We start from the raw sequence: 25,948 nt of genomic DNA, 5'->3' as shown, positions 1-25,948 counted from the left end.
TTGAAAAACGCTTTGTGAATCTTGCCCCTAGTCTCAAATACAAACCGGGGCAGTGCCCACACTCTAAAAAATGTAGGCTTATGCCACGTGCCCTCGTGTGACGCCCCAGGAGCATGCAACGCTCAAATGAGTATGAACAGGGAGCGTGGGCTGGCTGTTTTGTGTCTGTCATGCCACACTGCTGCTCATTCCTCCTGCGCAAGGGAAGCTGAGTGCAGTGCATTATAATGAAAATAAAGAAACAGAACACAACTTGCTGTAGCATAGTTTTATTTCAGAACATATTCACTTGGGCAAAATATTCACTTCTGCACGATGTTGTCAAGAAGGAGAAATTGAACACCAAAACCCCCCAAATCGGCTTGAAGTGGCCAATATGACGAACTGACTTCTGCCTTGCGTGGGTACAAGGACGAGCAGAGGCAAACGTGTCCACTCAGCCTCACACTTCTGTAAAGCAAGAGCCACCACAGTCACAAAGGTAAAATGGGCACAGTGAAGAGATAAACCACCTTTGCCTTCTGTGGTAACGTGGGCACGGGGAAGGCTATGTTCTAAATTGGGGTAGGAATGCGGTTCAGTAGAAACCCAAACAGCAAAGGAAAAAAGTCCAAAATAAAGGAACGTCCAATCAATGTTCTATGAAAAATATATATAAACTTTAATCAAACACACCATGTACAGCATTAAATAAGTAGAAAACACTATAAACCCCACTCCTGTAGAACAAACACAGACTATGCAACAATAGAATCGATGCAGGACTCTGGGAAATGAGGCGGGGGAGAATTAAAAGAGCACAATGTTCAAAAAGGATATTTCATGAGGCGTGCAAAAGGGATTATTATGACATAGCCTATCTCTAGGACCCCAAAATGGACCAAGCTGTCACCTAACAGTCATGAGTACCTATGGGCAGCTCCTGGTGGTTTGGCAGCACCAGACCAGACTTTTTGGCACTTGTGAGATGATTTGGAGATTGCAAAAGGCAGCAAGAGAGATGGTCCTGGTGGTTCAAATATGTCGACCGTTTCTGCAAACACATCTCCAAGCAGTTCAATGGTGAACAACAATAGTATCCCAACTGTCTTGGCTCTCGGGGTACTGTGAGTCCCAATCCAGGGGCTCAGGGACAAGATGAGTACTTTTCTGATGCTTCCAAACACGTGGGAGGTAGGCACACAACAGCAGAGGTCCTTGAACATGGTGTGTTCCTGGGTACTACTGTGGCTGGCAGAGATGTAGGTCGTGCTCCTGCCGCAAGTCACTTCTCAGGTTGTTGTGAGTCCCACTCCATGGACCCATGGACAAGATGGGTCATTGTTTTCAGGCTCCCAAACACAGGGGAAGCTGGCACGCACATGTAGGGGTCCTTAATCAAGGTGAGGTCATGGGTACTGCTGTGGCTAGCAGAGATGCAAGTGTTGGTTCAGCAGCAGGTTCACTCCCCAATGGTCCCTGGGGATGGTTAGGGGACAGAACTCGCCTCTGCCTGGGAACGCCTGCCTTCACTTCAAAACGGGAAAACTCTGGAAAGGACCTTTCTCCCATAAGGCTCCAAACCAAATCTTATTCAAGGGTTGGATGGCAAAATATGATTCCAAGATAATTCAAAGGAGTGGTGTGAGACCACTACTCTTAAAGGTGGTAAAACTCCACAGGTGACTGGACTAAATTTAGCCTGCTTTAGGGGTCTAACTCTTCCGCATGGAATGAGTGGGCCTTGCCCTTCTGACAGCACACCCAACGTGCTTTGTGCTACAAGAAGTGGAGGGCACAGGAAAAAGAGAGTGAGACAGTGACAAACAAGATGGCAGGATCTTCCCCCACCCGTACAAATGTCTCCCTGGCAACAATAACCAGGCCCCTTCCGTTCTCAAATGAATCAAATGCCTTTAGAAATGCATCACCTTGGTATTAGGCCTACCCCTTCGTGAATGGGTGTGCCCTTTAATTCCAGTTCCCAGGCCAGCTTCCTGTGGAGTGGCTGTCCCTGTGGAAAGGGTGTCACCTGCCCTTGCAAAGGAACATAGAGTGTCAATCCCCAAGGCTTCAGTCCTGCCATTGGGCAAGGGGAGATGTGTCTGGAACAAATACACATAATCCTCCCACATTGTAAATTGGGCCAACAGGTCTGTCAAAGGTGTGATAATAATTTAATGTGGCTGGGATAACTATGGGAGGTTCTCGACATCCTACCCCAACTCAGGTATGGCTTATTTTCCAAGTTTAACGTGCCACCAGGACATAATTCTCAGAGTTTGCAATTTTTAAAACACTGGTGCATATCTTAAATGCAGCCTCTGTGCTGCAGAGACTTGGCTGTCCCTGTAGCTGTCAAATGGGCAGCTGTGATCTCTGAACCTGTTCTGTGAAACTGCTAGATCGGCACTGCAAATCCAGACACTGATGCAGAAGGACAGAAATACACACAATGCTTTTGGCATGTAGTTTATGGATGGGGAATCTGATCAGCAGATTACCCTTTCAGAGATGGTATTACCTGTATCATTGTATTACTTAATCAAAATAAAAGAAAGCCTGGGATTTCACATCCTTGCCAGATGGCAATTCTTCAGAGTCACACCCAGTAGATAACAAGCACATTCAGCCACTCATTGCTGACTGCCATAGCACAGCAAACGACAGGTCCACCAATGTTCCTGCCAACTCAAGTTATGCCAACAATTCCATGGTAGCACTGCAGATCCAGCTTTGAGGTATTCCGGGAGCCCCAATGACTTTAAAGCAAAGGCCCCAGCAGGAAATCTGTGATATTGATCAAGATACTGGGCATGGAGTGCTATTGGATGTTCCGGACCTTTCACAGAGAAAATCTAGGAAAGGTCATGGTGAAACATGACAAGTAGAATGACAACATCAAACGACTAAACAGAATAATTGATCTGAAAGGTAACATACTGACACACAGGTTCAGATTCTGAAACTGAAGGTAGACCCAGGAGCATACCAGCCTTCAGAAAACTGAAAAATCCTTGCCATTTTGGATCCACGACAGACACAATGCTATGAGACCCAGCAGAGCTAAGATGCTACCTCAGCTCAAGGCAAGAAAAGCTTCTGAAAACGTTTGAATCCTGTGTTGGATTAAGTCATAGCAGTCGCTCAAAGTATGAAAGAAATGGATATGCACATGAAAATGAATACGGGGACCACCAGAGACAGAACCACTGACAATAAATGAAGAAAGAATAAACCCTTGCAATACTGAAAAGTGAAAAAGCACCAGTACAAGGCAAGGACGGGAAATACAAGAAAGCTTGCTCATCGTATGGGAGCTTCATATGTGTCACTGGTACCTGAGATTCCCTAGCAAGAGGAAACTCATGTGCAAAATGCCAGAAGTTAGTTAATTTTGCCAGAATGTGCCAAGAGTGAGCAAGAGTGAAACAGTAAAAAGACTAGAAGTGCACAGCTGTAGCCATAGGCTTTTAAGCCATGAGTGTGAAAAACAGGCACATAAAATGCTACAACCTCAAGCCACTGAAGAAATTACAATGACAAGAAAAATAAAGTGATGACTGACTCAGCCTATGACCAGCCAATAATGTCTGAAGCTATGTACAACTGGTGTAAAAACACAAAACCACTCACAAGTGTAAATATAGGTTTCATGTTTTGGTGGCAGCAGCCATGTGGTGTGTGATAGAATGGTGGGGGTCAATGCTAAAGCCTATGGATTTAGAAGGAGAGTAGAGGGGTATATTTGGGTTCTTCATGCTGCCATATTTGATACAAGGGTTGATGGAGGGTTTGTGGCTGATGGCAGATGAGGTATTCCATTTTCGAAAAACCGACTTTGGTGAAGTGGGTGTCCATCCAGGTGCTGATGGTTAAGTGACTGCTTTTGAGGGTGGAGTTGTGAGGTAGTGAGATGTGAAAGTACATTTGTTTATCATCCGTGTATTGATGAAAATTGACATTATGGTTGCTAAGGAGGTTCTATGGAAAAATGTAGCCAGGAAAATGCAATCATGTGAAAAAGTACTCAGCAAAATTGTGTTTTAAAACTATATCATTCAATACAAGCAATTGAAGTGTGAAAATATTGCCAGTGATAAGGTTGCCAAAAATTCTATTTTTAAATACAGAACAGTACACGTCTGTAATAAAACATCCACAATCACCCTAACTCCATTCCTAAGCCTTACCGGTACTTTAGTTGAACCTTTATTCTACCCTCATCCCTTAACTAACACCCACCCTTCTGTGCACTCAATTATGTCACTAAATACAAAACACCAAATAAATATAAATTAGTGAACCAGGTTCCAAACCCATCAGAAGTTCACCAATAATCCAATCGCCCTTGCCCTAACCCAGACTCATGCTCTAATCCTAACCTTATCATTACCCTAATCACATTTCTAAAATGTACCCTTATCCATGTTGAACGCTTCACCAGCTAAGCACTCACAGGTATGATGTGTGTGTGAATTGAACTGTCGGTCACATGTTCGAATCCCAGCAAGATCGACACACCCACCCGAGGGCAACATAATGAGTACCAATATTGATTGGCTAATATTAATTGTATTAATAAATCATGTTAAGCATGCATTTTGTTTGAAAGCGCTATATAAATGACTGCATTTTGGTCTAATTTTCAGAAAAATGCTTTGACAAATTTTTGCTTGTTGACTTTTTTACAGCAGAGGTATTTTCACCATGATTATTTCACTGGCTACAATTTTGTTGGCAACATTTTCACTGAATTCTGTCTAATGTATTTAAAATATAGGCTGAAGAGGAGGGGAGGCATGGAGGATCTTGGTGGAACACCCACTTGACTGTTTATAGGGAGACATTGTAGGATGTTTTTTATCAGGCAACATCTAACTTGAGGGAATTTTCCACCCACCAGAAACCAGGTGTGCAACATTTTTATTTATTGCATAAGTTACGTTTTATGAACATGGGGCACCCATTTTAACAACATTGATTCCCTACAGCCTTCCTACCCGTTTGGGACAAGAAACACACGAGCTTGTAGAAAAGATGTATCTATTAATACATAGTAATTAATGGAATCAATTTAAATATAGAAACATTATTCATCTACGAAATTCCAACCTCAATGAAGTGTGAGCAATACACTGACCACATCACATTTCTATGCTACGTTTAAATGAAAGGGGACTTTTGAAGTACATATGTACATTTCATTTATCCTGTGCACAAATACCATGTGTTGAACTGTGCAGGAAGGCTCTGGATGAAATTGCTATTTTATAGAAATAAAAATTAAATCAGAACATCCCAGCCTATGTAAAGCTCTCTGCTTCTTACTCTTTGATCATAAACGTATTGCCCGCCTGTCATTTGACACATCAGAACTTAAAACATTGTTCTAGAAAAATCAATTAAAAAAACTATTTAGATTCCTACATGTGAATCAATTCCAACATGAATGTGTAGGGTGGCTAAATTCTCTCCAGTGAGGTTTCTGTTTCATTAATATGCAAAAGTGGACATTTCTAATTTTCAATGGGAAACTTAAAGCAGGAAAATGGGTAGTGATTAATCAATCTTTCCCCTTTTTCTTGAATGAATTAGCATTGTTAACAAGACTCTGCATGGTGATGTAACCAGGAAATCACTTCAATTCCCTTATTTTTCTAGATATGAAGACATTGAATTGTCCTTTTGGATCCCAAAATACTTCCTCATTGTTTGATCATTACAGAGAGAAGGAGCCAACAGATCTCTCATTATACACACCATTGGACCTATTCTATCAGATATATAATTCCAGAAGTACATACACTTCTGAAATAGTCCCTAACTTCTCAGGATGTACCATCAATCTATAACCCCCCCCCCTCAGCACTTAAAAAATGAAAGCAACCGGGGTTTGATCTATTCCCCTATAGAGTGTCTCAGGATTATTTCTCCTTAATATTATACTCACATATGGCTGCCTCACAGATATATAGGGGCACCCTCTTAAGGACCGATTAATTTCTTCCCTTCTGCACAGGTGGGCATCAGCTAGCATGATGGTGTCAGTTTCCCTCCACAGTCTGATTCCCTTGTTATGGTATTTGGGATTGTCTGCTGTCTCTGCCACTAAAGAAGGCCTGAGACATTAAGTCCAGGCAGGCCAATTTTGTAATGTGTGGCTTGACGATCCTACGTGATACGTGACACATGTGAAGTCTCTTCGCGAAATCTGTTCAGAAGATGAGCGGTGCTGTGGCATGGTGTGGTGAGCAGCGGTCATGATTGAAGGCGGTGGCAAGCCTTGAACAGTCCTATACTATTGGGGACTGTAGACACCGCTGAAAAACCCTGCTGCAAACGCTGTGACTGCTGTGTGGCAGATTGGTCGTGCGTGGCGGACGAGCGAGGCAACCTCAGACCACTGACCACAGTCTACAGTGCTTCAGGTATGTAAGTGGGGCAAAAGTGGTCTTGTGGTCGGCAGGAGTTGTGGGACTGAGAAACAAGAAGGTGAAAGTTCCCGCTTGAATCCTGTTCTTTTTGTTGGAGCCCTGCTGGATAAAAAAAAAGTCAGCTACATTGCGTGCATCAGTGCAACAGTGATTACTCTTATGATATTCTTGAGACACCGATATACTTAAACTGAACATTGCACACTGCAAAATGCACGCTAAAGCCCCCGACAGTGACTAGTACCAGAGACTCCCAGTAATGGCAATGACTGTGGGGAAATATTCCCTGTGAATCGCCACCAGAGCTGGAGATGGTACACAAAGGAGATATCTTATCCTATGACTCTAACACACAAATAAGTTGACCCGGGAAGGGATGAGTGAAGGGAGGTGGGAATTCCTACTGATACTGGAAAGTGCCCACCCTACTTGCTGTGGTTATTACCTCTATCGAGTTTATTAACACAGATATTGGTTAACTGGGGAGTGTGGTCTGGCAGGCCATAGTGAATAATTGATTAACTGAGGAACAGAGCCTCTAGTGTAAAGAGTGAAAGAGGCAGCTCTTACGGTCTGTTCTGAGTTATCTGGCTGAAAAAACATGTCTCCATTGCTTCCACTCATGAGACGGCAAGCCAAAAGCAAGGATGCAGGTGAAGATTTGGCTCTACAAGAGCCCTCCGAAAAGGAGATGCCCCTCCACCTGTACTGGGCGCAGCCTCAGCCTCTAATGCTCACCTAATGAAACCCTTGGCTAATATGAGGGTGCCGGAATGGGACAAACCTGTCCTGCCTTCATCTGGGGCCTCTCTGGAATTAACTACAGCCTTGCCCACTACAAGGACAACTAAGCAGGAGGGCAATGAGCTGTTAACCTCTCGGGACATGGGGTGGAGGAGGTCTACACTTAAGCCAGGGATGCACACATTTCCCTCCATATCAACAGAAGCTGAGGCGGTAGCTATAACTTTGCCAGGAGGAAGACCCCTAAATGAGAAGGATCCCAAGGAAGACTTCTTTGAAAATAGTGCTATGCTACCCTAAACACCAAAGGTGCTCCCTCATACTAGGAGTGTGACTGGTAGAAATAAGGAGATGATGAATGAGATATCCCACTCCATGATGGAATCAGTGTGTAAGGAGGATTGCTCCTACCTTGAAGAGGTCTTCAATAAACCTGACTCATCAGACTATGAAGCATGGAGAGGATCTGGTGTACCAACCCCTATGATCCCCTCCAATTCTCCATGCTGGTGCTTTCAAACCTAGAACAGCAACACTTGGCCCTGGCCAACAGACTGGTCAAGGATGCAGAGCAACTTAATATAACACACTCTCTGCAAAGAAGATTGGGTGCATGTAATAAGGTGGTAATATCTGTGCCGGGGGCAGGAAATACTTGGAGGGTCTGGCAATCCACTGGAACCTCTGGTCAACATGGACATAACTCCTCTAACTGCGGAAGGTATGCCATTTACCTTCGAGAAGGAAAAATGGCAGGAAGTAATCAAACCCCTTAAATCGCAGCCCCTAATAGTCAACCATATAGAGGATGCCACATCAGACCAGGGGATGTCCCCTTCTTACTCCCCCGGAAAACATAATCAGAATCTTCATCCAACAACTCGCAATCTAATCACTCACTACCATTCCGCAATCAAGAAGGTTGTGATTCTGACCGATGGGGGTGGGGAGTCTGAACACGGTCCAGATGCAAAATTTGATCATGGCATCATTGGCGGTGTCCATTAAAGCCTTTATGAAACTGTAGGAAAATATGCAAGAGAACCTCAAAGATAAATCAACCTTGTTGGTGCTGTCTCACACAAAGTTGATTTTTCTGGAGTCATTTGTATATACTGTTCAGTTAAGGCTCGATAAAGAAGCCAAATTGACTGGCCAATGGCAGGCAAGGTTATTCGACCTAGCAAGAGGAGAAAACAATGAAAAAACAACAATGATGTCAGCTATAATGGAGCCAGAAGGAAACTCAAGAGAGGCAGATACAGCCTGACCATCCAATGACTAGACAAGTCCCTGTAGTTGGTAACCCAATCCAGCGGGAGAAAGACACCGAGCTGCAAAAGCCCAGTTCTGAGTCAGTGAGGTTTTGGGCCTTAGAGAGTCTGGGGGGGTCTCTAGAAGTGAGGAATGCTGGAGGGCAGAGGGGGTCTTAAGAACAATCAAAGCCATTTTCTGATATTGATTCTATACAGATAATCTCTGGCATGGGAAATGGGAAAATCAGGGACAAGCAGCAAGACAAAGATGCCGTGTTTGGGGCGAAACAGAACGTTTTTGCAGTGTTTGGAAACAAGAAAAGCAGCTTACAGGAGAAATTTAACTCAGCCTAAAAACCAGATGGTAAATAGAAGTGGATGTCCCTGTGGTTCAAGAGCATTGTAAAGAAATCTTTCTCTCACGAAAGCTGATAAAGACGGGACAAGTTACAAGAGTGTTGGACGAGTAACTATACCGGAGGAGAATGGAGAGAACGGAGATTTGGTCATTGTCAAAGTCCCGGAAGAAGACATCCAGTTGTTACTGAACCTTTCAACTTCCTCTGAGAACTCATCAGCGGGGGACATGGACCTGGCAGACGTGACTTTTGACATGGAGGCTATTGTCCCTAAGGTAGCAACGCCCAGAAAGGAACAATGATTAAGGCACTGCAGCAAAGATCAGCGTAATACAAAGGGCAAAGCACGGTTAATGTTGCCCATCTTTCGTACAATGGAACAAAAGAGAGGCTCAGTTGCTAAGAGTAGAAGTGACTCAAGGATGGTGGAGAAAGACTGGGCACAGAACTCCGGTAGACGGAAAGATCAAAATCTCCCCTTTAGTGCTGAGGCTAAACATCTGGGAAAGACGTTCGTAACTATTGAATGACTAATCCAGGAAAAGGATGGCCTAATATGGAACAGAGCCAATGTCCTAAAGCGCTTACACTGCTCACCAAAACTGAGATTCATCACTCAGGAAGACATAAACATAGGAGAGTTTGTGGAGCAAGACCGCCTCGATTGGGTGACACTCTATCTGTCATCATCCTTGATGAAGAACATTCAGTTGGAGGTGGCAATGGATTTCCTGCCCTTAGGCTTCGAGTTGTGTGAGGGGAGATGTCACGACCTTTGACAGAGGAAATTTAATCCCCGGGAGAGGGTGGCGATGCTCCCCAAGGGGGGGAGACTAACTTGGATTTTGAAGGGGAAAGTTATATTGATTGTACTAAGACTCATAATCTCAGGGGGTGGTGAGGAGAAAGTCAGCCTGCGGGTCACTTTAGACTGTCGGAGTGAATAGGACATTGTTCCTAAGCAATCATGGAGAAAGGAAAGAAGCTCAAATTTGGGAAGGAACTGGAATTGGTTAGCTGCCTCCTTGGCTCACAAAGTGGACCTGTAGATCTCCAAAACAAGAAGACGTCCATCCTCACTGATTTCCTGAAAACCAGGGATTTTAGGCATTTATTCAACGAGGGGGGGTTTAGATCTGGAATACATAGATTTAATTTGCATGCAAGAAAGTTGGCTGACTGTTAAGCCCCTATGTAAGGGTTTTGATGTTTGTTTCTCTCCTGCACTGATGAAAGTGCGTGGAAGACCATTAGCGGGCTTGATAACGCTTGTGAGAAGGGTAGGTCTGTGGGAAATACTAAAATTCAAGCAGGTTAACACCTTTGTACATCTAGAAGATCCCACAGATATTACTACTATTTAATGTCTACTGGAACCCAATGAGAATAGGAGATGATGCCTTGGTTGACTCGGTGGTAAATGTACTAGACTCCGTTCTGGAAGAACATAACAATTCCTCAGTAATGATATGCGGGGATCTTAACATTAAATGCCTTGATGTGAGGGGCTTACAGTTGCATAAAGATAAACTCTCCTTAAAGGCAAGGTTCTGGGTATCTGAACTGAAGGAGAGAAATTGATAATGGTGAACAGAGAATTGAAGGGGGACACCCTGGTAAGAGCGACATGTTCACAGGATGCTGTAAGGGCTCACTTGGATTACATGTTTGTATCCAAGGATATTTTTGAGGTATTGGATTCCATGAGGGTGATACTGACGGCAAGTAGTGACCATGCTATACTAAAACTAACCTTCAAGGGTGAAATAGAAAGGGAACACCTCCCTTAGAAGAGCCACTACAGGTTAATCAAGGCTCTAATCATATAAAAATCCCACAGAAAAAGGTCATTAAAATCTCTAGCAGATTGCAATGCATTATGCAGAGTAATAGCTGGGGGGGGGGGGGGGGTTTGAATACACTGCGGTCCTTCTAACATTCCAGCAGAAAACTACAATGGGGGCTAAACAGGTTGAGAAGAGGCTACATGTTACAAACTGGGAAGTAACACAGATGAAGAGAAAGTTAAGATCTGACCTGAGAGTAATTGAACGTCAGAACATTGGAGATAAAGTGATCCAGAAAATGAAAAGGAAACAGCGTTACAGAAACTGGGCTCAGCGGTTTCAGGCAGACGCTGAAGTCATGATGAAAGCATTGTCCAATAGAAACACACGGGATCACTGGTCTTTTCTTAATAATAATGCCATCTTCTAACTGGTGGCCATGACATCTGCGGTGCCAGAGAAGGTTTGGATTAGGTTCTTTAGAGACCTTTTTTCAACATTAGGCAAACATTAGGCAAACAGCAACCTCTAGCCCCCAAAAAGGGTCTGCTACCCTGGGAAATTGCTTTTGACAGGGAAGACATACTCAATCGTATAAAACATCTAAACCAGTCGAGGACGGCAGGCCCAGATGGCTTAACTAACTCTATCATCAAGCAGAAGCCAGAGGAATGATCAGACTTCTGTATGCTCTTGTTCACTCGAGTACTGGTTGCTAGAAAGGTGCCAGTTTCCTGGAAGACTGCTATAGTGGTCCCCATTTATAAAAAAAAGGGGAAAGGGCTAGCACACGGAACTACAGGCCGATCGCTCTGCTTGACTCCCTAGGGAAAATCTTTGCTGCAATCCTATTAAAACATCTAAATCTATGGGTCCAGAAGACAGGGCACATTGACACCAGGCAGACACGGTTTGTTCCAAGGGTGTGCACTTGTCTGATCCTCTTCATTCTTAACATCTTGAAAACGAGCGCTATGGAATCTCAACAAAACATCTATATGGAGTTCATTGATCCAGCACAAGCTTTCGACAGTATCAATAGAGAGATACTATGGGGATAGATGTCGAGATGGGATTGTCCACCTGATCTATTGGACACCATAAAGAGTTTGTATTCACTAACATCAATTAGAGATTAACGGCCAGGGGGATTCTTTCCGTCTCGATTCCAACTTGGAGGGGATTGAAACAGGGGAGCCCTTTGGCTCCCACCATATTCAAATTATTCCTTTTGCATATGTCTTTAAGTTAAGAGGGGGTCAGGGCATTTCCTCCACAATTATGCAGGCAAGACATCCCCTGGGTAATATAGGCAGATGATTTGGTGGCAATAGATCGTACCACAATAGGCCTGCAAAGAAGGCTAACCCACCTAAACATGTACTTTAAAACCAACGAGCTGTGCATAAACACTGATAAAACGAAAATCATGGGGTTTACTAAAACTAGAAGAAAGGCTAAGCCCAAGCTTGTCTGCTTTATAGGCACGCAAAAGATCAAGCGTATAGAATCTCTCACTTATTTGGATATCAGGATAAACAACAATGTAAAGGAAAACATCTGGACTGAAGAGCTAAGGCTAAAATGCACCAGGTTAGCGATGCAGATAAAGCAAATACTAAGGAAATTTGGTAGGTACACACTGGTCCCTAGTTTAACCTTTTACAAGCAAAATGTGTCTCATTTTTTATTATATGGAGCTGAAACTGCATTGAACACCTCCCTGTCTTTCTGGAATCTCTTAGAAGGGATCTTTTGAAGGAGAGTATTGGACTCCCAAATAGTCTGCCAGTGTCGGTCACTGATTAGATTTGAACTAGGGTTGCAATCACTTAGCTCTTTGGTCAGATGGAGGAAATTTTCCTTATATAGCAAAACGATATTAGAAAATAATACTATGGTACAGGAGGGATAAGACGGTGAATTCTTCCGTGTGCAGGTACAGTAAGATCCATCACAAAACAACCAAACATCTACTCCTGGAGTGTGATGCTCTAGAGGCAACAAGAAGTACGTTTCTAACTGAGGTTGTTCAAGAGTGCAGGACCGTCACAAAAGAGGAATGGTGGGAGGGTTCCATAGTGGGAGAAAAAGTCAAAGTGGTATTGGCAATTGCAAAATACTTTATAGAGGTGTTAGAACCTAAATGTGACAGGAGGTTTAGGCAAGTCTCTTTCTCTGTTACTATTAAAGAACAAAGAGGGAGGCAATTGAAAGGAAAGTGGGATGATGAAGGGATTTTGTTTAACAATGTATTTGATTCTGTGTTGGGGATGGAGGGAGGGAATGTTTCATGAAAGGTTTGTATCAACCATAACATGTTTAATAAAAAAAAAGTAATCCAAACATGGGTCAAAAGGGAAAGCAATCTATTCCATTGTCCTTTCTGTTATAATCTTTCCTTCTTGCTCTCCTTCTGTCAGTCAACCAGTCAATGAGTGAGTGAGTGAATGTCTATGTTCCACCAGAATCTATATGATCTATGGATTTGGATTTTTGTAGATCAGACACCACACCCTTTTGAAGTGGGTGTAAATTCTGTAATCTAATTCATCAGTGTTCCAAATGGGACCTCGCACTAAGCACTTACTCTATGCCCATTTGGCATATTAATAAAGGGGGCTGTGATTGCCAAACCCAGTTTCCCTCCAATTTGATGTGATGTCATCTTAGAGATTTTGAAATGTTATACAAATGTAACTTTATAAAACATCATATTCCTCACAGGTAATCATGTTACTAATCAGTTCATAAGATTGCTCTCACTCGGATGAATCAAATGATGCTACTCTGACCTCAGCATGATGTCTGATGTATGTTTTACAAATGTTGGTCTTTTTGGCACTGATAGTTTTACACAATCTGTTCCAAGCTTACAATAACAGGCTCACCGGCATGAATGCTCGGATATATGAATCGTTGGCATGCAACGTTTCTATGCAGAAAATAACACATTCACCTAATTTGCATAATTAACATAGTATTAATTTTGTTTTGCTTTATATTCAGCTGATAGAGCGTTTCACTCTGAATATTTGACAGCAAAATATTGATTCAATAAATACATTTCACATACTGCATTCTGCTCTTACATATAATGGGGTTAATCACTATATGGAATTGAATTTCCAGTTCCTGGCTGGTACAGCTAAATGTTGTCAGTTCCTTCTGGAGTTTAGGGCTGGGTATTCATGTCCTAGAGTGGCCTGGTCATCATGGCAACAGTAAATTGAAGTACAGAGCTGGCAGGGACTTTAACTCATCCCTCCAACATGATGGTTCCAGAATATGCCTATCTCTTGTTTCAGACATCTAGTCTCCAAAGGTGCAACATTTCCTTCTCCTGGCTGATGGAGAATTTGATTACTTGAGAGTGGACCACTTCAGAGCCCTTACCACAGAAAATTAATTGTATTTTTGAAGGGTTTTAGCCTAAGCTCAGAGACAAATGGTAGTTGGACATGGAGAGCATTTGTTTTTATTGTTAGGACTAGCTGAGAACCAATGCCAGGCAAAGTCATACACTTTTATAGTTAAGCTTTAATGCCAAGGTTCACACTTTTCTCATGATAAAGCATCCCCCATATCCTGTAGCTTGCTGTGGATGTTTGTAGTTTCACCGTCTATCCCTAAAGCTGGTACTTGATACACCAATGCAGCCCTTAAAAGTCATTTTATTTTCCATGTCACTTTAAACAGCATAACATAACAATGTTTTGCAACCTCACTCCCATCAAAGACATATATTTCTTATTTATGCATTTATCTTTTTGTAATTGATTCTCAGTCCTGTAAAGGATGACAGACACAATGATTGGCTCAATTTGTGTTTTCATTTTCCTATAAACGGTTCTGCTTTTCATCTCAGATTGAGCAGTTCTCCAATTAACAAAAGGTTGCTGGATTCTTCCATGTGTCTGACAGGATTTGTTCTGTACCGTGTCATATAATGTTGAACATTTACTCTTTCTGTAGATGGGCTGCTAACATCAGTAATGTCCTTGCCTGTGTCGTTTTTTAGCTGCTGTGCACAGGCTGCAGCTCACGTGTTTATTTTTAAACGTAAAGTTTTGCTTTTCATATTTTCCTTCACATAGATTTCCCTACAGCATAGAGACAAATGGTGCCCCATCAATGAGTAAGGAAGAGAACCAGTCAGAAGCAATGACTGAGCGTTTCATCCTGTAGGTTAGGATGTTTAGGAGAAGTGCGTGTTTGATGGAGTTGAGGTTTGCAGAGATGTCAGGTAGTACGAGTAGGGCTATGTGTCCTTTGGCAGTGATGTTTTGGAAGTCATAGAGGATGTTAAGTACTGTGGTCTCACTGCTGTGCCCTGGTGCAAAGCCAGATTGTAATGGGACGAGGAGATCATTTTTGGTGATCTGTTTTTGGAGCTAGGGTGGAGATGCAGTTTGAAGTGGCTTTAGGTGGGTATGCACCATCAAGAAAGTGTACTGTTTTTGTTTTACGTGCAAGGGTGTTTAGGGTGTCCTGGCTGACGGTGTGGAAAGTGTCCCTTGTGTTGGAATATTTTGGAATAGGACATGGGAGCAGAACTATCGAGAGTAGGGTTTGTCTGATGTTTTGTAGTAGTGCGTAAGGCAACTGCTTACCGAGGAGGATGAGGTTGTGGAAGGTGTGGATGGTGGTTTGGAGAATGACCTGACAATGTTGAAAATATTCTGTGTATGATTGGTCATGGATTGGAGTTCTTCAAGTTAGAGGGTGGCTCTGGCGCAACTTAGAGGGTGAATTTGGCATTGCAATGCCCGCATTGCATTTATTGAATCAGGCTTTGAGGGGAGTTCTGGTGGTGGGGAATGGGCTCCTTTGCCTGGCTCTTTCAAGGTGGTTGGCTTCCAGTTTGCTGAACGGGGAGGATTGTTGAACTTTGGTTTATGATTGGGCCAGTGCTTTTTGTGTTTTGGGGTATTTTGTCGAGTTTCTGGGAGATTGTGTTGTAATTGAGAGATGTGTTTGAAGGGAGGAGGAGCTGGTTTCATTGGTGCTAATGCTGTGTCTGTAATGGGGTTGATTTGTCTGGCTAGGGAACAACAGATGTGTGGGAGATGCAGGATAATGTGTGGCAGAGTGAACATGGTCAGAAAACAATACACAGATTTGATTGAGCACAGACATGTGATTTTTGCAAGAAATCCAAAGGGGTATAGACAACTATGTGTGGTGTAGGCAATGAGTTGGGTGATGTTATTGAGAGTGAATGCAATAAGGATACTGTTTGGTATGGGATTTATGTCAGGTTGCAAACTCCCTGGCTTAAAATCACCAAGATTGATGTTGGAGCAGGGGGAACTGTGGTTGTTAGTGAATAAATCAGACTAGTCAGAAGTTGGGATTGTGCATTAAGGGTCAACAAATTGTGGGTGAATGTGGGTTGTGGGTGTGATGGAGGGGAGCACCTTTGAGGGAGGACTTCAATGGATGTGTATGTTGGGTGAGTGGGGTTGCTGTGTCTAAGTGAGTCTTTATGAATGATGGCAATGCCACTACTTGCTTTGAGTGGGATAACATTGTGATGGATGAGATAGTGTGGGGGGGCATGTCAGGATGATGTGTGTGGTCAGATTTAACCATGTCTCTGTGGGAAAGGTGATGTCTGGGGAATGTGGGCTAACAAAGTAACTAATTGCATGCTTATGAGCAGGTGCAGAGTGGCAGATGAGTACAAAGAAGCTGTATGTGAATAATTGTATCAGTGAAGTGCTTTACTGGAGTTTGATAAGTATAATTTTGTTTTTGTGTATTCCACTGTTAATGTAAAGTCTGTGGCACTCAGTGGCAAACAGATGCTCACAAGAAAACAACATGAAAAAGAGAAAGATATTAGCTTCTGCTCTCTTTTTCAGCCTTTTGCTCTGGATGCGCATGGGATTCGCCAACCACAGGAAAGTGGTTCTGCTCCCAAAGGGGTTATTTGAATTAGCATTGTAGTGCGGTTCTCGGATCACCATTCCAATTGGGCCACCTTCCACTAAGTGCACACTCTGGCACCGTATATTATCGCCATTAACTGTAATTGGGTTATCCTGCTTTTCAGATAGAATAACACAATGGCATCTGGAGCTGGGAGGATAGCTCAAGTGCAATGCGTGTGGCTGGGAAGCAAGACAACGCAGCACAGCACAGGTTCAAATCCTGGTCTCATGGTCTCCGGTTTTAAGCACGTTACAGGAGATTAATTAATTAACGAATTGTGTCTTGCTGGTGAAGGTCTGATTGAAGCTCAAAAAGGTATCAGGCCCACGCATCTTTTAATCTTTTTTCATTTTAAGTTGCAGTGAATTGTCTGGTGTAAGCTGAAATGCATTCATATTTCTTTAATTGAAGGCCAACTGCATAGGACATTAACCCGGCATAGGTGAATGTGTTATTTTATCAGCCTACCATACATTCCGGACCAGAACCATTGGTTCAGCAAATGTAGCACCGTGCTCATGCAATGTATAACTACATTGCCACTACACAGTGGCATTTTTGCATGTTTCTAAACCCAAACACTCTCATTGGGGCTGTGATCCTAAATGTATGTAGACTTGAACCTTCCCACAGTTATTTTTTCATATTCCATAGGGTCGAAACTAGACGCTTGTTGGTTCCTGAGTGCAAAATGGCATGTTCTTTCTACTCTGTATCTGTTTCAACAATGTTTCAATAATCAAACTTTCCCAGCGCCACGCCTGCAATGACCTCTTCCGGTTGTGCATCAATTCTCACCTGTGCTCACCTGTGCGCAAGGGTGACCTCCTTGCATCTGAATCTCTGCAACACCTGAAGCGCATTCCCGAAGTTCTTGATTAGATTGTCTATACGATTCATTGCGTTCTTTTGAGGAGGAAATCACAATGAGTTTTTTTTTATTTTATTTTTTTATCTGCCTGTGTTTGCAATTTCTGCTTGTGTTTACATCCTTAGTGGTTGTTCAAGTTCCTGTCCTCCGATTATGACTCACACACCAAAATGACATGTATACATTAATAGTGTAACTACGCTTCATTTGCATTCGTGGACCTTGCTAGCATGTGCCACTAAAGTGGACTGCTCACACGGTGAACCACCTTTTGTGACTTTACAATTTTACAATGTTTGTCCCTCAAAAATAGCTTCTCGAGGACAGAAATATTGATCATGTGATTTATCTGTATATGCTTGTCTCTTTAATTTCAAATGAAGAGCATCCCACCATTGGAATTGGAACACCACTGAAATTAAATGCATGCCTTGAAGTGCCATTCCAAATTCAATCAGATGCGACTCTTGAAACGCTGCGGTCACATGATAAAACTCACCTAGTTCAACATGGCGACTCCTTATCACGATCAGTGATTGGAGTTGCACGTTGTATATGCAGTGACTTCTTACTGTGATTTTGGCAGAAAAGGGTAAAATGCTGACAAAAAACTAAAAGTAACTAGTGAAAACAGTGATTTTCACTGTGCGAAACCAGGCGTGCTTTCCGGGTCCCGCGAGGGGAAGAGGGAGGCAATAACGGGCCAGATGTAATCTGTCCGTTATTTCCTCCCTCCCCATTCCCATTGAGCCCTATTGGGGCTCAGTGGGAATGGGGATGGGTTCCTGCATGGAGGATTTACTGGATCCCCCTATCTCGGAGTAACCCGGTAAGTCCCCATTGCAGGAACCCGGTAATGGAGCCCGGAACGGAGGCAGCCATAGAGCTAATAGCTCCATGGCTACCTCCATTCTTGTAATGAGGCCCATAGTCTTTCAACCTCTCTGGGGCTCTTGGTGCTGGCCTTAAGGCATAGCGCCCTCATCTAGGGGCTGTCCCCGGACCTGTGTCCTGTGGTGGCTCACCTTCCTTATTTGAAGATGCCTCATCCGGACCATCCAGAGGTTTGTCTGCTTCGTGCCCCAAAGTCAACTCTCCTTCGGGCTGGTGGTTCTCGTCCTCCAGCAGCAGACCTGCTTCCTCTGAGCACAGCTGATCTCCATCAGTCCACATTTGTCGTGGCATGCTCTTGAACCACGAGGCATTCCTGGTGATCTGGCGCTGCCCTCATGTTGCCGTCACCATGGTTCCCTGTCATCGAGTTACAGTCCAGGGTACCAAATCATACTGAGTGTCTAGTTTTTTTTTTGAGTGGTTGCGCACCTCCAACACCTGGTACCCAACTTGGTTTCTGGATTCCTTTGCGTGTCTCTTGATGCTCATGTGCTCATTTGCAGTGATTCTCAACTGGTGGGTGTGAATGCTGTCGTAGCGATAGTTTTGTAAGAAATGGTACAGGTCCACCCTCCAGGGGTTGGAGTTTGCCCGTGATAGGCGTAGCACCTTGTTGAGGGTTTGCATGAACCTCTCTGTGTCGCCGTTAGCTTGTGCCATCTTGGCGTGATGTGATGGTATTGGATGTTCAGATCATCAAGGTATTTTTTGATTTCCGTGCTCTGGAAGGCGGTCCATTGTTGCTTCTGATGCATCGTGGCAGGCCATCGGTAGCAAAGATCTTTTCAAGGGCTGGTATTACCATGTCTGCTGATGTGGATGACACAATTTCTACCTCAGGGTATCTCGAATGCTCATCGATTGCTACTAGCAGGTACGTGCCTTAATGGACCATGCAAAAGTCAATGCTGATTGCGTCCCATCTTGAGGACCCCTGTTCTGCCGCTTGAATGGGTTTGGGGTTCGGTGGCGCACTTGTAATTTGGAACGGGAGGCAGGCTGTTATGCGTTGTTCCACCTTGGTGTTGATGTGTGGGAACCGCACTTGGTGCTGGATCCTGGCTTTGGTACTGACCAGGCCCTGGTGGCCTTTATGGGCTAGCGCTATAATTATGTCTTGTAGGCTGTTGGGGATTACGATCCGTGCCCCTTGCAGGATTAGTCCTTCCCTAGTAACAGACAGGTCATGTCGCACCGGGAACATGCCCATGAGGAAGTCTCTGGCTTCGGGTGTGTGATTGTGTACATTCCGGAGAAAACATTTCCACTCACCTGATAAGATTGAGTCTTTAATCAGGTCACAGCCGGGGTCAGTTTGGGTGGCTTCTACGATGTCCTCAATACCGACCGCTTTGGGTTTGAACAACCTGGCAGATGGGCTCCTCAGTTTCTTCTGCCACATTCACTTCCCTTGGTGTGGCAGCCCTCGGGTGCCTGGATAGAAAGTCAGTGGGGTTGCTGGTTCCAGGTTGGTACGTTAACTCAAATTTGTATTGTTGCAGGTGTAACAGCCACTTCCCTATGCTGGCCGGGGGTGTATAGAGGATCCTGTGAATATGGTTATGAGGGGCTTGTGGTCCGCGTATGCTTTGAGTTTCCGTCCATATAGGTATATGTGAAAGTGGCGGCAGCCCCACAGTACTGCATTGGCTTCTTTCTCAATGTGTGAATGCCGTTGTTCAGTTGGAGTTAGTGTGCGGGAAGCGCATGCAATTGGCTTTGTTTCTCCAGTTCGAGCAACTTGGACCAGGATTGCCCCGAGGCCGACAGGGCTGTCTACAATGTATATTTCAGTCGACAGTGTGGGGTCGTAGTACACCATTGTTGTCTCAGCTGAGAGAGATGTCTTGATCCGCTCAAATGCTTCCAGGCAGTCGGTGCTCCAGATCCAGTTTGTGTTGGATTTTGTGAGTTCTCTGAGCGGCTCAAACATTGTTGCTAGGTTGGTGATGAACCTCCCACAGTAGGTCGCCATCCCCAGGAAGCTTCGTAACTCAGTGGGTGTAGTTGGAGGAGATGCTTCCTTGATGTCTGCAACTTTTTGTGGGTCAGCCGATACCCCTGCGCTGTTGAACACATAACCAAAAAAAGTGATTTCTTCCTTCATGAATTCGCACTTCTCCCGGTGGATGGTCAGCCCTGTGGTCTCCAGACTGCTGAGCACCATCTCGAGGAAACGCATGTGCTCTTGTCTGTCGCTGGCATGGATGAGGATGTTATCGCTGGCATTGAGTACACTCGGGATACCCTGTATCACCTCTTGGATGGCCTGCTGGAAAATCTCTGCCGCCGAGGATATACTGAAACTCAACCTTTTGTATCAGTGTAGGCTCAGGTGTGTTGAGAAAATTGTGATGTATCGGGAGTCCCGATGCAGATGTAGCTGATGGTATCCAGCGTTGAGGTTAACCTTAGAGAACACTTTCAACCCCATGAGGTCTGTGATGATTTTCACAAGTGTTGGGGTAATGTGCCGTTCTGGCTTGATCGCCGCATTGTGAAGGCGCAATTCGATACAGATCCTCACCTTCCCTGGTTGCTTTGACTTCTTTGTGACCACCATGGGTGATACCCACGGTGTCAGCCCAGTTACCTCCTCTATAATTCCTGCCTTTTCCAGTTCTCACAGTTCCTTTTTGACTTGGTCCCTCATGTGGAATGGGGTTCTTCTGGGCTGCACTGCACTGGCTGTACCGATTCGTCGATGTGGAGCTTTATAAGCTTTCCTTTCAGGCATCCGATACCTTTGAGGAGGCTCGGGTATTTTCCGAGGAGGGTGGTGATGTCCGTTGGGTCCGTGATGTCACAGATGAAACAGATTAGCCCCAGGTTTTCTGCCGCATCCCCACTCAGTAGGCATTCGATGCCTGCGTTGACAACGTATATTTTGGATTGTAGCATTCGTTCACCTCTGCTGAGAATGTTGTTCGGAACCATCCCACCACTGAAAGTGGGGTCTTCCACCCGTAGGCAAATAGAAGCGTGTCCGTTTGTTTCAAGTCGGGAAAGGGGTGTAGTTTTCAGAACATGGTTGCCAGCATGACGTTTACTGAAGCCCCAGTGTCAATTGTCATTTGTATCTCTTGCCCTGTACGGCCACTAGGCATTTTTGTCTTTTTTGCCTCTTTGTTGATGCTGCACCTCTGTGTTTGAGTTCCGAGACTATGTAGACTTTTACCCCCTTTCTCAGTTGTCCGCTTCCTGTCTCTTTCATTGTGTCACCGTCATCATCGCCTTCTTCGTCGGTAAACGAGTTGTCTGTTTCGACACGGCGGGCATTGGCATGTTTTTTCTTCCTTAGGGCATCTTTGTCTTGTTGTGGCTGGGGGCATTGTGCTTGATCTGATGATCTACAGACTCTCGTGTAGTGGTCCTTCCGGCCACATGCTCTGCACGTGGTGCCTTGTGCTGGGCAATTTCGTCATCCGTGATGCACGCCTCCACACCACTCACATTCAGTAGTCCTTGGAATCCTTAACTGCCACCGAGGTGAGGTGTTTGGGTCTTCTCTCAGCTGTTGGCGGCTGGCGATTTGGGCTATTGTTGCTGTTGTCAGTTTTAAATGGAGCTTCTGCAGCGTGGTGCCCATGTGCGCCGCCCTTGCATGTGAGAGTTCTCTCTGACAGCCGTATTTGAGGATTCTGGCCAGGGAGATGCCTTTTTTGCTCAACATCATCCTGTGTAATTTTTCAGATTGCATGCGTTGATGATTTGGAGTCTGATCTCTTTTTCGACGTTGTCGAACTCACACAAGAGTGCGAGTTTTCTGAGTCTCGTGTGATAAGAGTCGAGCGTTTCCTCTTCTAGCTGGATGGTGGCACAGAAGATTAAAGTCTCGTAGTCCGGGTTAAGTTGCAGCATGAAATGGGCTGTGAGAGCGTCTTTCGCTAGCTGGTAGATGTCTAAAGCTTCACCAATCATGAGCGAGTTAAAGATGTGCAGGACGTCATCACCTACGTTTAGAAGAAGGTGTGACCTCATTTCCTGGGCATAGTGATATCTTTGCAGTCCATCGCCATTTCAAATTTCTGGATCCACAACATCCATTGGGGGCCCCCGGAAGAGGGTTCAGTTTACGGGTCGAATGGTCCAAATGCCATTGTTGTTCCTCCCGGTGGTCACGGGTGTGGTGTTGTGGGTGACAATGTTGCTGCAATTCTGGACGGCGTGCCAGGCCTCGGTGTGGATGAGCCTGACGACATGTTGTGTCAATGTGTTGAGTGCCACAGACGACGTGCAATGAAAAATCTCCCACCTTAGAGGGTTTGTTGCGGGTGGTGTATCAACATGTCCAGTGGCTTCTCACCTATGTTGCTTGCGGTGTTGTGTAGTCTGGACCGCTTAGCAGTTTGTTGGCAGGCTCCAGGCATGTGGTGACATGTGGCATGCAACGACTTCCATGTGCTGGTGTGTTTAGTCAAGGACTTGCGGGATCGCTACAAAACGCGTTGTTGTGATGCCATCATACCCTTTGACAAAATTCTGGGACTGCTGATTTTATGAAATAATAATAAAGATAAACATTTTAATCTTTATCTGGACTCTAGTGAACTTATGCAGGATTGAGCCTACTTGGAGTGCGAGTTGATTGCCTGTGAAATAACTGGTTGAAAGAAAACAAATAAAGGTGTATGTTCATATCAACATCATGAATGATGAAAAAGATAATGCATCAAATCAAAAAAATCATTATAAATGAATACACATTGAAAAAGTTAACCACATGACAAAGTTATGGGGTATGAAAGTAAGGGGTTTGCCTGTAAAGGTACCAATGTGTTATAGTCTCCACTAAAAAGTATTTGCAAATAAAATAAAATGTTTTTGAAATTGAGAGGCCTGCTTTGTTGGTGCTTCCACTGGGATCCCCCAAACGAATCTCAGAACAGTTACAGGCATATACAATTGGTATTGGAAGTAATTTTGTATGTGCATAATGAAGACAAAAATCCGTCTTGTAGCTCTACAAGATGGATTTTTGTCTTCATTATACTGTGTGAAACAAAGCAGCCAGATTGCTACTGATGACTGGTACTCAATTTAACACATCACTCATTCGCCAGTCCTACAAAGACATTTTGGAAACTTTTCTCTTGACAAGTCAAAATATTCCTTGAGGATGACCTGTGGGGGCGAAACATGTGTCGGCTGTTCATTATACGTATAAAAATCACCTTCGTGCTAAATAACATATCTGTATGTGTGATCATCACCTGATTTGTCAAGTAGGATTTTGTGCACCACACATTTTCTTTGGCAGTGCACGTTCCAAATGACTTCCATTACCAGTTGTATCTGTACATGACAAAGTCACATAATCAAAAACAGCTATAATAAATTAAAAGACATACAAACCAAAATGCAGAATCACAGGTAGGTTGAGGTAAGAGAAAAACACACATAATTACAGATTGATTACTCCTCAATCAAAATAACCACTTATCAGGTTAGTCAGCACCTTGACCTTAATGTCCAAACTTGTTATCTATTGTATGTTAAGACACACTTTCACCAATACAGACATGTAATCACCACCAAAATAGCCAACTCATGTGATTGACTCTACTGGGAGTGCTACTCGATTGCCTGTGAAACCACTGGTTGGAAGAAACATATAAAGGTTTATGTTCATAGCAACATCATGAATGATCAAAAAGATAATGCATCAAATCAAAAGAATCATTATAAATTAATACACATTGAAAAAGGTTAACCACATGACAAAGTTTCATAATCAAAAACATCTATAATAAACTAAAAGACATACAAACCAAAATGCTGAATCACAAATAATTACAGATTGCTTAATTCAAAATCAAAATAACCAGTTATCAGGTTAGTCAGCACCTTTCCCTTAATGTCTCAGCTTATTATCTATTGTCTGTAATTACACACTTTTACCAATACAGGCATGTAACCACTATCAACCACCAATAGTCAACACATGTGTACTTCCAACTAATATCTCCAGTGACATCCCTTCGTGTTCAATGTTAGTGTACAATTATCCTACTCACACCAGATTACAACCAATCTCATGAGTATGTTAATACTTTCAAAGTCAGACACAAAATTGGATCTTATCTTATAAATACCTTGCATCTTCAATTCTGAATATGCCAATTGTATAAAGTTGCACACCTTGATTACGTCAATCAGGTTTCCATTCCATAGGGGTTTGGTCTCTGCAAAATTGCAAATTTAAACGCTAAGTATCTTTCTAATCTTGAAAATCATCTCATTATTCAATGTGATTCTTGAAATTAAACCTTATATTACCTTTATGCAAATGCAAGAGATAAGTTCTCCTCCAATGAGTCAATGCATGCTCCTTACTTCCAATCACAGGAAAATTCCAGTTTCAAACTCTCCTAAACAATCAAATACATTAACAAAAACCCACAATGACACCTGTTGTTGCTAGAGCTAAAGGTCAACCTTCCACAAAAGTAACACCCATGTATTAATGAGGACAATCCTTACCTGATTACTGCACTTAATAAGTGCTGAAATCTATTTTATGCACCAATAACACTTCAATCTAGGTCCTGGCCAATTATCTAAAAACACATCACCAACAATTTATGGGAATTCAACTTTGCATTGCATCTTTAGGTTAACCAAACAACCAAACTAGCCCTAACATAAAGGGCATGTGTACTTACTTAAATATATAACTCCTGGTCCAAATGGTCCCCAATCCATGTTACAAAAGGCCATCCCGACATTGTAGCTTATTTGGTCCAGACGTTAAGTGAATATTACACCCACATGGCTTAGTAAATACATTTATAACAGGGTCCTACAATCCGTGGCTCTCCAGAGGTTTGGATTATCACCCACATTATCCTCCACCATTAACTCTGCTATCTAGGGCAGAGTGGAGTTGCAATCCAAAACAGCTGGTGAGCTAAAGGCCGCAGACCCATGACAGATGAGGAGTTACACATTTTCAGATTGAATTATTACAGCTGTTCCATGAGTTCAGGATGATCACTTCCTCCACTGACCCTCAGGATACTGCGGCATCATTTATTTGTTTATTTATTTATTCATATTTTTAAGTGCACATCAGCCCGGGGCATTGTGGCGCTGTTACAGATTAGGACATTATAGCTGGTTACAGAGAAAGGCAAAGTGGTTACATGGAGATTTGCATTTCAGGAACATATTTTGGTTACATATAATTGCATTACAGACTTATTGCGTTACAGTACAGCTAGGGGATGGAGGGAGAGGTGCAAGGGCGCGGGCAAGGGTAGGGGGTTATGTGAATAGTGTGGTTTTAAAGGATTTACGAAAGGAGCACCGAGAAGGTTCTGCTCTAAGTGAGTGGGGAATGGCTTTCCAGAGCTTAGGTGCTATGTGGGGGAAGCCAGTGCCGCCGGCTTGGGCTCTTCTTATAGTGGGTATTCAGAGATGGTTAGCATGGTGGCTTCTTTTAGGACAGAGGGAGGAATTGTTGGTTATGTTTTCTGATAGGTAGGATGGTGCTGTGAGATTCATGCATTTATGTGTGAGGGTGAGTATTTTCAAATGGATTCTTTCCTTGACTGGGAGCCACTGTGCATTTCTTCTGGCCTGTGAAACATGGTCAAATTTGGGGATGTGCAGTGTGGCTCAGAGTGCGTTATTTTTCACTGTTTGGAGCCTGTTTAAGTTTTTGGATGAGGTATCAGCTAGG

Source organism: Ambystoma mexicanum, chromosome 5q, assembly GCF_040938575.1.
Source record: "Ambystoma mexicanum isolate Mex_15411 chromosome 5q, UKY_AmexF1_1, whole genome shotgun sequence".
Classification (NCBI taxonomy): domain Eukaryota; kingdom Metazoa; phylum Chordata; class Amphibia; order Caudata; family Ambystomatidae; genus Ambystoma; species Ambystoma mexicanum.
The sequence above is the reverse complement of the archived record's forward strand: the minus strand, read 5'-3'. Positions refer to the sequence as shown.